This window comes from Chiloscyllium plagiosum, unplaced genomic scaffold (assembly GCF_037043375.1).
Source record: "Chiloscyllium plagiosum isolate Xiang-an unplaced genomic scaffold, Cpla_swu_hap1 HiC_scaffold_4, whole genome shotgun sequence".
Classification (NCBI taxonomy): Eukaryota; Metazoa; Chordata; class Chondrichthyes; order Orectolobiformes; family Hemiscylliidae; genus Chiloscyllium; species Chiloscyllium plagiosum.
The window spans coordinates 135,667,999-135,683,560 of NW_028270142.1; the positions used below are offsets into that span (position 1 = coordinate 135,667,999).

Sequence of the window (15,562 nt, forward strand, 5' to 3'; positions counted from 1 at the left end):
TTCTAGAAATGAAAGTCTTTACCTTTGTCTGAGTGCTTGCTGTCCATGATTTGAGAGAGTGTTAGCCATGACAACAAAGTGTCGCAAGCAAAGCGGCTCTGTGGCTGCCGTGCTATTATACTGAGGCTCAATACTAGCTTGAGGGGCCATACCAGATTGAGAAGCAATGTGAGATTGAGAGGGAATGTCAGATTGAGGAGCAACTCCAGATCGAGGAGCAAGATTAAGGGGCAATGTTAGATTGAGAGGTATAACCAGATTGAGGGACCATGCCAGGTTGAGGGGCAACATTGGATTGAGAAGCAATGCCAGATTGAGGGGCAATTTTAGGTTGAGGGGTATTGCCAGATTGAGGGGTCATGCCAGATTGCTGTTGCTTACCCAGGTACACAGTCAAAAATGGCACAGTCACAAGGAGGGCTGAACTTTCAGCAGATATCTGCTGAGTGGCGAGTTGCTCTGTGAACAGTGTGGGGTAAGATGGAGTGGAAATCAGATGTGAGAGATGCTATAGGCGCAGGGGAAGTAATTAATGAAGCAAATTTGGTAAGATGCAGCAAGAGATTTCATGAGGCCTGCAATGCCAAACCCTCCTAAAAGTCCCAATATAACTCAGATTTGGAGAGTGGAAGGTTCAAAGCTAGAACAGTACTGGTTTTGCCATTAGTGTGTGACAGTGTGGGACAGTAGACAGCTGCAACTGGGAAACATCTGGTTTCCTTTGTATGCGGGTGGAGAGATTCTCCCGAAAATGTTGTACCGTTTGGCAAAGCTTCTGACAAACTGAGATTATCTAATGCATTTACTGTGGGTGTAATTTGGAACATAAAAGCTTGTGAAAGGGTTATATTTCAGGGTGGAGTAACTCTGTTTCTGTCTGATGAATGAGCCAAAAACATTGCTATCCTTCAAGATACAAGTCAGGCTCAAAGCTTATGCTAGTATAAACATGAACTTATCTCGAAAGAGCTTACAAAACCATAATGAACTAATACAAGGTATTCATGCAAGCTGTTTACCTATTCCATTATATAGAATGAATTTATATGATAACGTTAGTCTATGGGTCTTGTAGGAGTAATATCAAAGTTGCTTATTTATGATGTTGATGTCAAGTGAAGTAAGTATCTAGCAGGATTTAAAATCATATTATCTCAAAGTGGTAGAATTTATTTGCAACCTTGCTCCAGAAAGCATTGTTTTAACTAAACATGCATGCAAAAGAGTCAATAGTTTAGTTTAATAACAATGTGTTGAAAATAACCAGAAACAAATTGGACCTGCCTAAGTGAAATTTGCCTGCTGACTTTAACCCACAGCTGTTAAAACAGATTCAACCATTCCAAATGAACAGTTAAACAAAACCAGCTATTGCTTTAAACCCAAACACAACATTGGGAGCCCGAGTAGGCCATCTAAGGCCAATTGAGACTGCCTCACTCTTTAAAAAGATTATTATTGACCTTCAAACTCATCTCCACTCTTTGACCTGCCCACTCTAAGCTTTGATTTCCTTAGTATCCAAACCTCTATTGATTTGAACTTTGAATGTACTCTATGGGGTAACCATTTCCAAAAACTTGTAAGCATTTGAGTGAAAAAAACTTCTCTCCACCTCAGTCTTAAATGGCTAACCCTTTACCCTGACACTGTGTGTTCCCGGCACTCAAGCTTGGGAAAAGCCCTTTCGATATCTATTCTGTCAAGTTCGCAGAGATATTTCTGTCTTTCATTCTTTCAAACTCTAGAGAATGTAATAGATCCAATTCTACTCAGTATCTGCTCAGGGTGTTATGTTCCCATCTGATGTTAGGTTTATGAAATCATGAGGGGCATGGATAGGATAAATAGACAAAATCTTCTCCCTGGGGTGGGGGAGATCAAAACTAGACAGCATGGGTTTAGGGTGGGAGGGGAAAGATATGAAAGAGACCGACAGGGCAACTTTTTCACACAGAGGTTGGTGTGTATATGGATGAGCTGCCAGAGGAAGTGGTGGAGGCTGCTAAAATTACAACATTGAAAAGGCATCTGGATAGATATATGAATAGGAAGGGTTTGGAGGGGTATGGGCCAAGTGCTGGAAAATGGAACTAGATTAGGTTAGGATATTTGGTCAGCATGGACAAGTTGGACCGAAGTTGGACCAACTGTTTCCATGCTCTACATTTCTATGACTTTATGACTCTAAGTCAAGTCCCATACTGAAATCTGGCTTGGTAGATCTTTTTAAAATTCTGGTTTAATGAGATTGTCTTTCACTGAAACACAGCATGCAATACTGCAAAATCTGTTACAATAATAAAAGAGAAATTCATCATGTCACAGAAATGAAGATGAAATAGAATAAACTAAATTATTTACATATAACTTGTGTTTGAAGATTTCAAAACACACAGTAAAATACAACCCTACTAATTCCAATAGAATTCCTTTAAAGAACTCACATCAGAAAGAATTCCCTTCTGAATTCGGAGGAGGGGTCACTCAACCCAAAACATTAACTCTGTTTTCTTCAGAGATGTTGCCAGAACTGCTGAGATTCTTCAGCAATGTCTATTTTTGTCTCCCATCTCCACCACATCTCTAGTACTTAATTTAACTGTGGCTGCATTTCTCAGTCTTGAGGATCTGATAGCCTCTTCCGTGAGTTTTCATGTAACGGACCTTATATTTCCTCAGCTTCAAAATCCCTTCAGGGCTTTGACTTAACACTTCTGGTCTGGAACTGTCAGACTGAACTATTTCCTCTGAATCTATTTCTAGCGGTTCAAACCTATCCCCTTTCTTCAGAAGCATTAAGAATATACATCAAAAATTCCAGATCCTTCTGTCGGTAACTGTGGGAAAAATATCTTCCACCCCGCTCACCCACAGCATGGCCACATAAAACACACAGATGCTGGCCTGCAAAACACAGAAATCAAGCCTGCCAACACATGCCGAAAGCACCCAGAGTGCCCTAGTCTTGGCCAAACAGGCTAACATAGAAACCAGACATTGCCAAGCTATCCCCAGACCACAGAATACACTTCTTAAACAGCTTTTGTAATCAGCTCCCAGCCCCGATTAGCGCTGTGCTCCCAATAGAGTGGTGCTGGAAAAGCACAGCTGGTCAGGCAGCATCCGAGGAGCAGAATAGAGTTATTCCTGACGAAGGGCTTTTGCCCGAAACGTTGATTTTCCTGCTCCTGGGATGATGAAGCACCTGCTGTGCTTTTCCAGCACCACTCTAATCTAGACTCTGGTTTCCAGCATCTGCAGTCCTTGGTTTTACCCTGTGCTCCCAATACCCTAAGGGCAGGCTCCTTTCCCATTGAAACCGATACCACATAAACAAAGAGGTAGACGAAGCGAGCCTGGAAGACTTTGCTGGCAGGAGGAACACAATGGACACATCTGAATGTCGGGTGAAGGGACATTTACACATAATCGCACGGACGGGAAATACAATGAAGAATCTTCTAGAAAACATTCTCACCCACTCACGGAGAGGGCTGGACTCTCTTGTGTCAATTACAAATGAATTGGTCCTGTTGGACGCTTGATTAACTTCCATTCAGTTTATTCTTATTTTAATCTCTTTACAATTTCATCATTGTGCTGTAACTGCTTTACAATTATCACCTTTGGTGTTGTACCCCTATGAAGCATGCCTGCATTTTCTGTTTTGGGAAGAGCATTCTAGCCATCTGTGCAGAGAATCAGTTCTGTGTCAGTCTGGTCAATTTCACTTCCGTGATATCGCTTTGTTTAATTAAATTGCTTGTTAATTTCACCGCAATCCTCTTTTGTGGACTCAATTTCTCCAACAGTAGCCTAACGTACAAATGTTTACTCTGTTTATTTATAAAACTCACTCAACGTGATACCTCATTATTATTCTGGATGTCTTTCTTTCACAGTGTGTTTTAAAAGAGGTCACCAAGCTACGTATATGTAAGTTGATTATTGAATTCTTTCATAGACGATTTCATTATCTAAATGCTTAAATATTAGCATTGAATTATGTATAAATTACACACCTTACAGCACAACATGATGAACCTCTTTCTTCAGGAATTAGTCTTGCATTTTTCTTTTACAATCTTCCTAGATAGTAGATTGGAATATTTTCTTATATTAACAGCTCTATAGAAATATAAATTATTGTGGTATTCAATTTGTAAGATCAAATCTGGTCAATAACTGCTTTACTGTCAGACAGTCAATGGCAAATACCAATTGTTCCCCAGTGTGGTATTATTAAATAAATTACCAACAAAATCGTTAGTCCCTCCTGGCAGACATATTCATCCTGATAAACATTCTGTAACATTAGTGAAACATGTACAACTGAACAAGCAGAAGCTCTATGTATAAATCACAACTCATCTTTTAAATTAAGCCTTTGTAAACAACAAGAGTGCAGCAAGAATTTAGAAATGGAAGTTCATTTCTTATTTATGGGAATATAATGAGGTTTCAACATTTTATTTGCTACATTTGTTGTAACAGCAAACACAATTGCCCAATAAGGACAGGGGTTTGTTTGCCATTACCTTCTTAAGGCTGTTATGTAACCTGTGAAAACTTTGATGTTAAGCCCAGCCACCTCATAATTATTTTAAAATAGTGAGCTAGCTTTAAGATCCTAGCAAAGTCTGCATGATTAATTGTAGAAACAGAATGTAATTGTAGGATAGTAGGTTAACTAACTCCATTAAAACCGAGGAGAATGAAATAAAGAACTACCTCCTTCAACAGCTCATGACCTCCACAATCTCTTCAAGAATTTGTGGGCGGCACAGTGGTTAGCACTGCTGCTTCACAGCACCAGAGACCCGGGTTCAATTCCCACCTCAGGCGACTGATTGTGTGGAGTTTGCACGTTCTCCCCGTGTCTGCGTCGGTTTCCTCAAGGTGCTCCGGTTTCCTCTCACCATCACAAAGATGTGCGGGGTCAGGTGAATTGGCCATACTAAATTGCCCGTAGTGTTAGGTAAGGGGTAAATGTAGGGGTATGGGTGGGTTTCGCTTCGGCGGGTCAGTGTGGACTTGTTGGGCCGAAGGGCCTGTTTCCACACTGTAATCTAATCTAATTACTCAATTTTTCACCGTCTCTACTTCTCTGCTCTCTATCTCTTCCTGCCTCCTCTTCAGTTTCCTATAATATAGTCTTTTTACTTTTTGCTGAAGGCAAGGGTAGAATTTATTGCCCATTCCTAATTGCCTTGTAGTTAGCTGTGTTGAGTTGTCTTCTTATGTGCATCACATGTATATACCGACCTTGTCTTCTAAGTGGTCGATGTCACAGGTTAGAAGGTGCTGCCAATGAAATGTCAGAGATCCATGCTGTGCATTTTGCAGCTGGTACGCTCTACACATTGCTGCCAGTGGAGGGAGTGAATGTTGAAAATGGTGGATGTGGTGCCAAACAAATGGACTGCTTTGTCCTGGGTGGTGTCAAGTTTCTTGTAGCCATTGTGTTTATGTGGCAAGTCCATTTGAGTTTCTGGTCAATGGTAACTCTAAGGCTGTTGCTAGTGGGGGATGGTAATACCACTGAATAACAAGGGTAGTAGTTAGATTGTCTCCTAATGGTGATGGTCATTGCTTGGCATTTGTGTGGTGTAAGTGTTGCTTGGTACTGGTCAGACATTGACCAGATCTTATTGCATTTGAATATGGACTACTTCAGTATCTGAGGAGTCATGAAAGGGGCTGAAAATTGTGCAATCATCAGTGAACATTCCCACTTCTGACCTTATGATGGAAGGAAGGTCATTGATGAAGCAGCTGAACATGATTGGACACTACCCTGAGGAACTCCTGCAGAGATGTCCTGGAGCTGAAATGACTGATCTCGAACTACTACAGTCACCTTCCAATGACTTCAATCAGTGGGGAGGTTGTCCTCTGTTTCCCATTGATTCTAGTTTTTTGCGGGATCCTTGATGTCACACTCGGTAGAATGCACAACAATGCTTCTTCTTCCGCAGGAGGCTAAGGAAATTCAGCATATCCATAGGACTCTCACTAACATTTATAGATGCCCTTTAGAAAGCTTTCTATCTGAATGCATCACGGCTTGGTACAACTGCTCTGCCCAGGATTGTAAGAAACTACAGAAGGTTGTGAACACAGTGGGGGCTTGATTATCAAGCGTCTTCCCAATTGGGTTATGACAGCAGAAACAAGCCCAGTCTGTCCAACCTTTCCTTACAATTTAACCCACTCATTCTAGGTACCAATCTGGTAACCTTCCTCTGAATTCATATCTATGCTTAAATAAAGAGATCAAACTCTATTTGAGATAACACTAATGCCCTGTATAACTGATGCATACCATCCTTTTATGTTCAATTCTTGTTGTAGTGAAAGGTGCATCCATTAGCTTTCTTAATAACTCGTTGGACTTGTGCACTACCTGTACGTGACTCATGCAAGAATGACTAAATCTCTTTATCAGTGTTCCCTGCAAATATTTCAATGGTTGTGTGCGTGCGGCAGTGATATCAGAGCTGGAAATCAATGCCGCAAATACAATGTTGAAACCGATCGCCATGCACTGAACATCAGAGCTGCAGGGAGGATGTATGGTTTAGCAGGAGCATTGCTTGCCTCACCTTGGAATTCTGCAGTCAGACGTCACTTAGCCATCATTCAAATTATTTTATTTTTTTCTGCCATGGTGAAAAATTTCATCTTTTTCCATGTTACATGCCATCTGCAAGATTCTTCCCTCGTCAGTCAACCTATCTATATCCTTCTGCAATCTCCTCATGTCGTCTTCACAGCCTACCATCTTACATTTGAATCACCTGCAAATTTAGCAACCATGTTTTCATTCTCTTCATCGAAGTCATTGTTATAAATTGTAAAAGGCTGAGCTCCCAACAAAGACATCGCCATGACTCAGAATCACAGCATCAGACAGTACAAAAGAGGCTCTACAGCCCATTGAGTCTACACTACAAAAAATAGACTGAATCTACACTTGTTCCACTTCCCTGTACCAGGGAAGATTTCACACATAGAATATAGAACATTACAGCGCAGTACAGGTCCTTTGGCCCTCGATGTTGCGCCGACCTGTGAAATTAATCTGATGCCCCATCTAACCTACACCGTTCCATCATTATCCATCTGTATGCCCAATGCCCATTTAAATGCCCTTAACATTGATGAGTCTACTACTGTTGCAGGCAGGCCATTCCAAGCCCCTACTACTCTCTAAGTGAAGAAACTACCCTTGATATCTGTCCTAAATCTATCACACCTCAATTTAAAGCTATGTTACCTCACTTTCGCCATCACCATCCAAGGAAAAAGGCTCTCACTGTCCACCCTATCTAACCCTCTGATTATCTTATATTCTCGATTAAGTCATCTCTCAACCTTCTTCTCTCCAGCGGAAACAGCCGCAGTTCCATCAGCCTTTTCTCATAAGACCTTCCTTCCATATCAGGCAACATTCTAGTAAATCTCCTCTGAACCTTTTCCAAAGCTTCCGCATCCTTCCTATAATGCGGTGACCAGAACTGTACACAATACTCCAGGTGTGGCCTTACTAGTGTCTTGTACAGCTGAAGCTCAGAAACTCAATCCCCCTACCAATAAACGCCAACACGCTGTACGCCATCTTAACAACCCTATCACCCTGCACAGCACGGAAACAGACCCTTTGGTCCAACTCATCCATGCCGACCAGATATCCTAAATTAATCTAGTCCCATTTGCCAGCACTTGGCTCATATCCCTCTAAACCCTTCCTATTTATATACCCATCCAGATGCCTTTTAAATATTGTAATTGTACCAGCCTCCATCACTTCCTCTGGCAGCTCATTCCATATGCGTACCACCCTCTGTGTGAAAAGGTTGCCCCTTAGGTCCCTTTAAATCCTTCCCCTCTCACTGCTCTTTAGTTCTCTGTCCTGGGGAAAAGACCTTGTCTATATACCCTGTCCATGCCCCTCATGATTTTATAAACCTCAATAAGGTCATCCCTCAGCCTCTGATGCTCCAGGAAAATAGCCCCAACATATTGAGCCCCTCCTATAGTTCAAACCCTCCAACCCTGGCAACATCCTTGTAAATCTTTTCTGAACCCTTTCAAGTTTCACATATTTCCTATAACAGGGAGACCAGAATTGCACACAATATTCCAAAAGAGGCCTAACCAATGCCCTGTACAGCCACAACATGACCACCCAACTCCTACACCCAATGCTCTGACCAGCAAGCATACCAAATACCTTCTTCATTATCCTATCTACCTGTGCGTCCACTTTCAAGGAAATATGAACCTGCACTCCAAGGTCTCTTTGTTCCACACTTGTGTGCACAGAACTTTAGGCCAAAGATTTTTGAAAATGTCTTCAACCACACATTGGGTTTCAGTTTTTTTAGGACTGGCTTACAGCACACAGCACAGAACACAATGGCATGCAATCACACACTAGACAGTCAAACGGTTCACTGTGACATTCCTTCCTTTCATAAATATAAAGACCTTATTTTGAAATTAACCATCGTGAGGAACAAACTGTATGTATGATTTGGAGGTGCTGGTACTGGACAGGGGTAGACAAAGTTAAAAATCACACAACACCAGGTTGTAGTTCAACAGATTTATTTGAAAGCACTAGCTTTCAGAGCGCTGCACTTTCATCAGGTGATTGTGGAATATAAGATCATAAGACACAGAATTTATAGCAAAAGCTTACTGTGTGATGTAACTGAAATTACATATTGAAAAAGACCTGATTGTTTATTAAGTCTCTCATCTTTTAGAATGGGCATGTTGGTTTCAGTTCTTTCATGTATAAGTCACTGTCTGTCTCCTGTGGAGGTCATTATAGTTTCTCGCTGTGGCGCGTCAGAACTGGTGGTCGATGAGTTGAGCATCACACCCCGTTCAGCCATCGACCGCCAGCTCCAATGTGCCACAGCGAGATACCATAATGACCTCCTCAGGACTCAGACACGAGCTGAAACCGACAAGGTACTCTTCATTGTCCAGTACTTCCCAGGAGCTGAAAAACCACAGCATGTTCTTCGAAGCCTGCAACACATTATCAACAAGGATGAGTACCTCGCCAAGACCTTCCCCACACCTCCACTTCTTGCCTTTAAATAGCCACCAAACCTCAAATAGATCACTGTTTGTCGTAAACTTCCCGGATTTCAGGACAACACCATACAACTCTGTCACGGCAGACGCTGCAAGATATATCAGAGTGTCAACATGGATACCACCATTACACATGGGGACACCACCCACCATATACACGGCAGGTACTCATGTGACTCAGCCAACGTTGTCTATCTCATACAATTGTGTCCTCCACAACTACCTGATGAAGGAGCGACGCTCCAAAGCTAGAGCTTCCAATTAAACCTGTTGTGGTGTTGTGTGATTTTTAACATTTGTCTCATATGCTGCAGGCAAGGATGCCCTGAGGCATGTACAAGACCGAGCAGAGGCTGGGCAATGAATGAATGGACACCACACAACAAACACCAGCCAGGATTGTTCCCTCCTAGTCGGAGAACATTTCAGCGGTCTGCGACATTCACCCTTGGAACTTCAGGTGACCATCCTCCAAGGTGGAGTTTGGGACAGGCAACAACACAAAGTGGCTGCACAGAGGCTGATAGCCAAGTTCAGTACCCATGGGGGATGGCTTCAACTGGGACCTTGGGTTCATGTCACACTACTGGTGACCCCACTGCACTAAACACACACACACACATACAGACCTATACACTCACGCAGATCCTCTCTCATGCAAAAGCTCTGTCTCATATGCACACACACACACTCCCACACTCACACCCACACACGCACTCTCTCACAGACGTATACCCTTTTACACTCACACTCGTACACATACACATGTACACACACTCTCTCACAGACACTCATACACCCCTGCAGACACACACACACACACGTATATAGGTTTGTGGGGTGAACTTGTATTTGCCAAATTACATTTTGTTTTGCTCAAAACTGCATAAATTCATGTAAACTTCCGATAATCCCATTCTTAGATTAGAATCAGTCTGATCATTGGGCCACAGACAGCCTCACACAGGGCACCTCACATCTTCAATGCATTATCTGGGCTGGCATGGCACCTATTGTTAAAGTTCACTTGGGAGTGTAACTTTAACAATGTTCTGGGATGTACATATGAAAGAACTGAAACCAACATGGCCATTGATTTAACAAACAATCCAGGTCTTTTTCAATGTATAATTTCAGTTACATGACACTGTAAACATTTGCTATAAATTCTGTGTCTTGCAGTCTAATACTCTACAATCATCTGATGGAGGTGCAGCACTCTGAAAGCTAGTGCTTCCAAATAAATCTTTTGGACCATAACCTAGAATTGTATGCACATTGAGACATTACTCAGAGCTTCAGCATTTCCTCTAAGTACTGAAATATGTAGACTTTGAGATTTGAAGGTGATGGTGCTGAGATTTATGAACTCACTCATAATGCATTTGAGCTCTACCTACAGCACATGGACTGCTGTGGTTCAGAAAGACAACTCGCCTCTGTCTTCTCAAGGGCAACTAGAGATGTCTCACAAGTGGATGGGATGGACATGGATCTGTGTTCCCTAACCTCAGTGAAAAAGATGATCATCAGGGGAGGGAATACTTCCCCACAATCACTGCACCTGAAGTATCCTGGTCTGCTCACAATCAAGAGTAACACTGTGTTGTTGTTCAACAATTACTTGATCAGTGCTTTGGGCCTGATAGGGATGATCTCAATTTGTGGCCATGATCTACATCCTTTATGAAAACCCAAGCTCCAACTTCTAATCCTGGTTTCCTTGCACATGTTCACTTTTGTTTTCCTTCTTGCCGAGTGATTCCTTCTGCTTTCACTCCGAGATTCACATTGAATTGTGGTGATGGCTGAAGAATGGTCAATGGCTCATGAAATTTATGACTAACCCTAAACTTGGTCAGTGTCGCTCCTATCAGAGAGTGTGGGATGTAAGATGTGGGGCCTCCATCCCCACCCCCATTCACCCATTGTACTCTTTGCTACCTTCCCCCACCCTCTTCCCTACCTATCATCTTCATCCCCACCCCATTCATCTATTGCACTCTATACTACTTTCTCCCCACCCCCACTCCCCTCTCATTTATCTCTCCACCCTGCAGGCATCCTGCCTCTATTCCTGATGAAGGGCTTTTGCCCGAAACGTTGATTTTCCTGCTCCTCAGATGCTGCCTGACCTCCTGTGCTTTTCCAGCACCACTCTAATCTAGACCCTAAGTAAGATGTAACCAGCTCTAAGAATGTCCTTTTTCAGCCTGCTGAATTGGTAAATGTTATCGTTCTATTGCAGACTGTATGACAAGTGAGATTGTGGTGAAACCCAATAACTTGCTAGAACTGACTGAAAACAAACTGTGGTTCATTGTTTGTTGTCTTAGTCTCTAGTAATCTCCACTTTGTGAACAACTTGACAAGAATGTCAATGACTGATGTGATGCCTGTGGAATTGGTTTGAAGGATTTCCAGCTATTTTGTTACATAGACTGAAGACGTATAATGAAAACTGTGTCCCAGATTTTCTGATGGTCAGAGAGTCACTATTCCAATATAGATAGGAGATATTCACGGAGACCCCGTGGAATTCTGATGCAGAGAAGGAATTGCTGGGAAGTTGAATTTTTAACTGGGCAATTCCTCTGCAGCTGGAAACCCCTGAAAGTCTCCATTTTGATTGGAGGGTTCTGATGAAATTAAGGAAAATAGTTACTCAGGAAAATGATTTGGAGATGCCGGTGTTGGACTGGGGTGACAAAGTTAAAAATCACACAACACCAGGATAGAGTCCCAACAGGTGTGTTTGGAAGCACTAGCTTTCGGAGTGCTGCTCCTTCATCAGGTGGTTGAGGAAGCAGTGCTTTGAAAGCTAGTGCTTCCAAATAAACCAATTGGACTAAAACCTCGTGTTGTGTGATTTTTAACTTTACTCAGGAAAAGTTAGATTATTAAATACACAGTCTGACTCCTGAGTAACTATCGAAAAGACCCTACATTTACCTCAAAAGGCCCCAACTGTACCTCCCTCCAGGCACCTGACAACCCCAAGACATGACACTTCCACCCCCTCCACTCTAGCACCAAAACACCTTCGACTGCTGCATACTTGACTCTTCTCAGTATGGAGAGATTGCTGAGCCTGTTTGTAAGATGCTACACAAAGATGCATCACGGGCATGGATCATTGCACTGCAAATAGCACTTAACACATTAAAATGAAGATACGGACATGGGAACATAGGAACTTGGAGCAGCAGTAAGCCACTCTGCCCTCGAGCCTGCTCCACATTCAATAAGATCACGGCTCATCTGACTATTCTACATTCCCATCTGCACTCCACTTTTACTTACGAAGAACCTATCTACTGCTGCCTTAAATATAATCAAAGACCCTGCTTCCACTGCCTTTTGAGAGTTCTAAAGACTCAATACTCTCTGTAAGAAGAAATTTCTTCTCATCTATGACCAAAACAGGCAACTCCTTGTTTTTAGATCATGACCGTGAGTTCTCGATTATCTTGACCTCCTCTGGTTGAGCTTGTTGCTCAGTATTGGTACTTTACTGATAAGAGTCATGTGGTGCAGCAACAGTGACACTAACTCGTGGCCATAAGGTCAGGGTTTAAGTTCTACCCCAGCAAGTTATGATTATGAGGCGTGTCTTCACACATCCAAACAGGTTAATTGTCATTTTCTAAGATATGACAGTACCAATGTTACTGAAGAGTGACTCTGAGCCAATTGAGATTTCCTCGGTAAAAACAATGACTGCAGATGCTGGAAACCAGATTTTGGATTGGTGATGCTGGAAGAGCACAGCAGTTCAGGCAGCATCCGAGGAGCATCCAGCACCACTAATCCAAAAACCAATTGAGATTTCCACTGTGTGATCCCTAAAATGATCTGGTGCTTCGTCATCTGGAGTAGACAATGATTGCATTTGGAATAAATGAATAGTTGTGAGTTACTTGAGTTCTGGATGTTACTTGAGTATTTGCATCCAAATGAGTTTAATACATACTTGATAACAATTGAATTGTTAAAAACTAAAATTGAAAATGTTAAGAACAATATGTAACTTGAAGTTTAATCTATACTTGATTTGCTAAGAAGGTGAAGGCAGTGGTTAGCCATTTTTAGAGTTTTGTTTAGGTGCTGGAGACATGATACCAAAAAAACATAGACGTATGTTTTATTTATATGCTTTATAATGAGACTATTTTGCCTTTATTTGAAGAGTTGGAACAAAGAGGGCGTTATAAGATCATTGCATTACTGATAAAAGGTAGAAAAGGAGGATCATAAGCGCTGTGCTGTTGTCTAGTGACAACCGACAGAGAAACAGAATATTAAAAGTCACTGTTCTGTGGATCATGCACTCTGGAAACTGAGTTTGGAAGCTCACGCGCTTGTTCCGAGGCTAAAATTTAATATTGAGTTTCAGTTGCAGTTATTTTTTCAAGTGTCTCAGGGAGAGATAGCAGACCAACAGAAAAGGCATTGAGAGACTGACAGAAGGAAGACTAGTTAAGTCATAGAAGCAGATGTAGGCATTCCCCAATGTAAGAAAGGTCACATTTGATGAGTATCATTTATGACAATAGAAAGGAGAGAACAGAGTACATTACCTAACATCTTATCCACTAAGTACATTCATAGGAAATCATTGCTAATAGTAGGCAAGGACATTTTAAAGGCACATCTCTGTTCATTATTTTAAAAGTAGGAAGAACATTTTAACAAGTCTATTGGAGTCTTGGGATGAGATTGCTATCAGTGTGTGCAATTCTTTGTTGAAATAATTCACTAATTTCTAGCCTTCTGTTGCATCCTCTTATCTCATACAGCGAATACATTCTACTCAATCACTTACTCACATATCTCTGGGTGGAAGAGCCTTTTGTTCATCGAGTGCAAGTCAGAAATCCTTTCAGCATGGAAAGAGGGAGGAGGAACATTTTCAGGTGGAATTTTTTTCAGTTTATAAGGCAGAGAAATTTTTTTGAGACATAAGAATTTTGTTAAATTTTTAATCCTAGTGAGATGAAAAAAAGCATTAAAACACACACACACACACACACACACGCACACACACACGTACACGAACACATGGTGAAACACAGAGACACACATAGATATGTATGTGCAGGCACAGACATAGACACACACAGTTGCACCGACACAGATATAGACACACGTTGACACACACATACACACACGTGAATTCCTCTTCCTTCCCTTATTGTTCTCAGTTTCTTATGGATGAGAGAAACTGGAACATAATGAGAGAAACTGTAGTCACAAAGCTTTCTACTCATCTCTTGAGCTGAAGAAAGGGAAACTTATTGGTGACACTCGATGCTCCTTCTCGATGTCTACCTGGGCATGGACAAGAAGGCAGAATATAGGCAAACGGCCAGATCAATCCCCAGCCTGGACCTGTAGATGATTACCTTTAGGACATAAGGATTAGGTGCAGGAGTAGGTCATTCAGACCCTCGAGTCTCCTCCACCATTTCATATAATCATGGTTGATCTCATCTTAGACTCACCCCTACTTTATCAGGCCTAGGACAATTTCCAATCAGATGTTGAGGCATAACTGTACCAAAGGAGGCCATTCAGCCTATGGAAACCATGTTAGCTCTCTGTAGATGAGTGTAATTGGCCCATTCTCCAGCTCTCTCCCTGTAATTCTACAAACTTACTTCTCTCAAGTGACCATCCAATTTCCTTTTGAAGTCATTCATATCTCTTCTTCCATTGCCTCCCCTGGTAGTGAGCTCCAAGTCATTACCTCTCGCTGCACAATGACTTTGCCTCTCAACCAAAAATTAGTGACTGATGGGCTACAACTTCTTGCATTCAGCACCTGTATGATATCTAGTTAGCAAATACTATTGCAAGGTTGTAGCAGTAGAGGCATTATGATGTCTCTGTGGTTACTGAAGGTCGCTTGACCCAAAAGGTTAACTCTTGTCTTTGCTTCACAGATATGGCCTCATAGAATCCCTAAGGTGTGAAAGCAGCCCATCAGGTCTGCACTGACCCTCTGAAGAGCATCCCACCCAGACTGACCCTCTCCACTCTATAACCCTGCATTTCCCATGGCTAATCCACTTAGCCTGCACATCCTTGAACAACTGAACCTGGCTGATCCACCTAACCTGCACAGGTTTGGACAGTGGGAGGAAACTGAAGCACCCAGATGGAAGTCACATAGACACAGGGAGAATGTGCAAACTCCACACAGACAGTCACCCAAGGCTGGAATCTAACCCAGGTCCCTGGTGCTGTGAGGCAGCAGCACTAACTACTGAGCCACTGAGCACCAGACCTGTTGACCTTTTCCAGCAATTTCAGTTTTTGTCTCTGTGATTAGCTGTCTTTAACACTCAACTTATTTTTATTTGATAGGTTTCTGGTTTGTTTTCCATTGATTAGTCTTAAGGTATATAGATTGTTTTCCAGTTAGCTCACAACTGACAAAGTC

The 15,562-nt window shown here is 42.0% G+C and overlaps 1 protein-coding gene across 7 annotated transcripts in view; it reads right to left on the minus strand.

Annotated features, from left to right (window-relative positions):
* Positions 1-15,562, minus strand: part of LOC122548841 (adrenocorticotropic hormone receptor-like) — a 99,800-nt gene that overhangs the window by 7,741 nt on the left and 76,497 nt on the right. For 2 of the 7 annotated variants that reach the window (XM_087986716.1, XM_087986715.1), the window contains one exon: positions 4,026-4,131. The exons of the other annotated variants lie outside the window; for them this stretch is intronic. The gene's annotated coding sequence lies outside the window, so the exon portion shown is untranslated. The remainder of the gene's footprint in view (positions 1-4,025; positions 4,132-15,562) is intronic. 7 annotated transcript variants of the gene reach the window in all.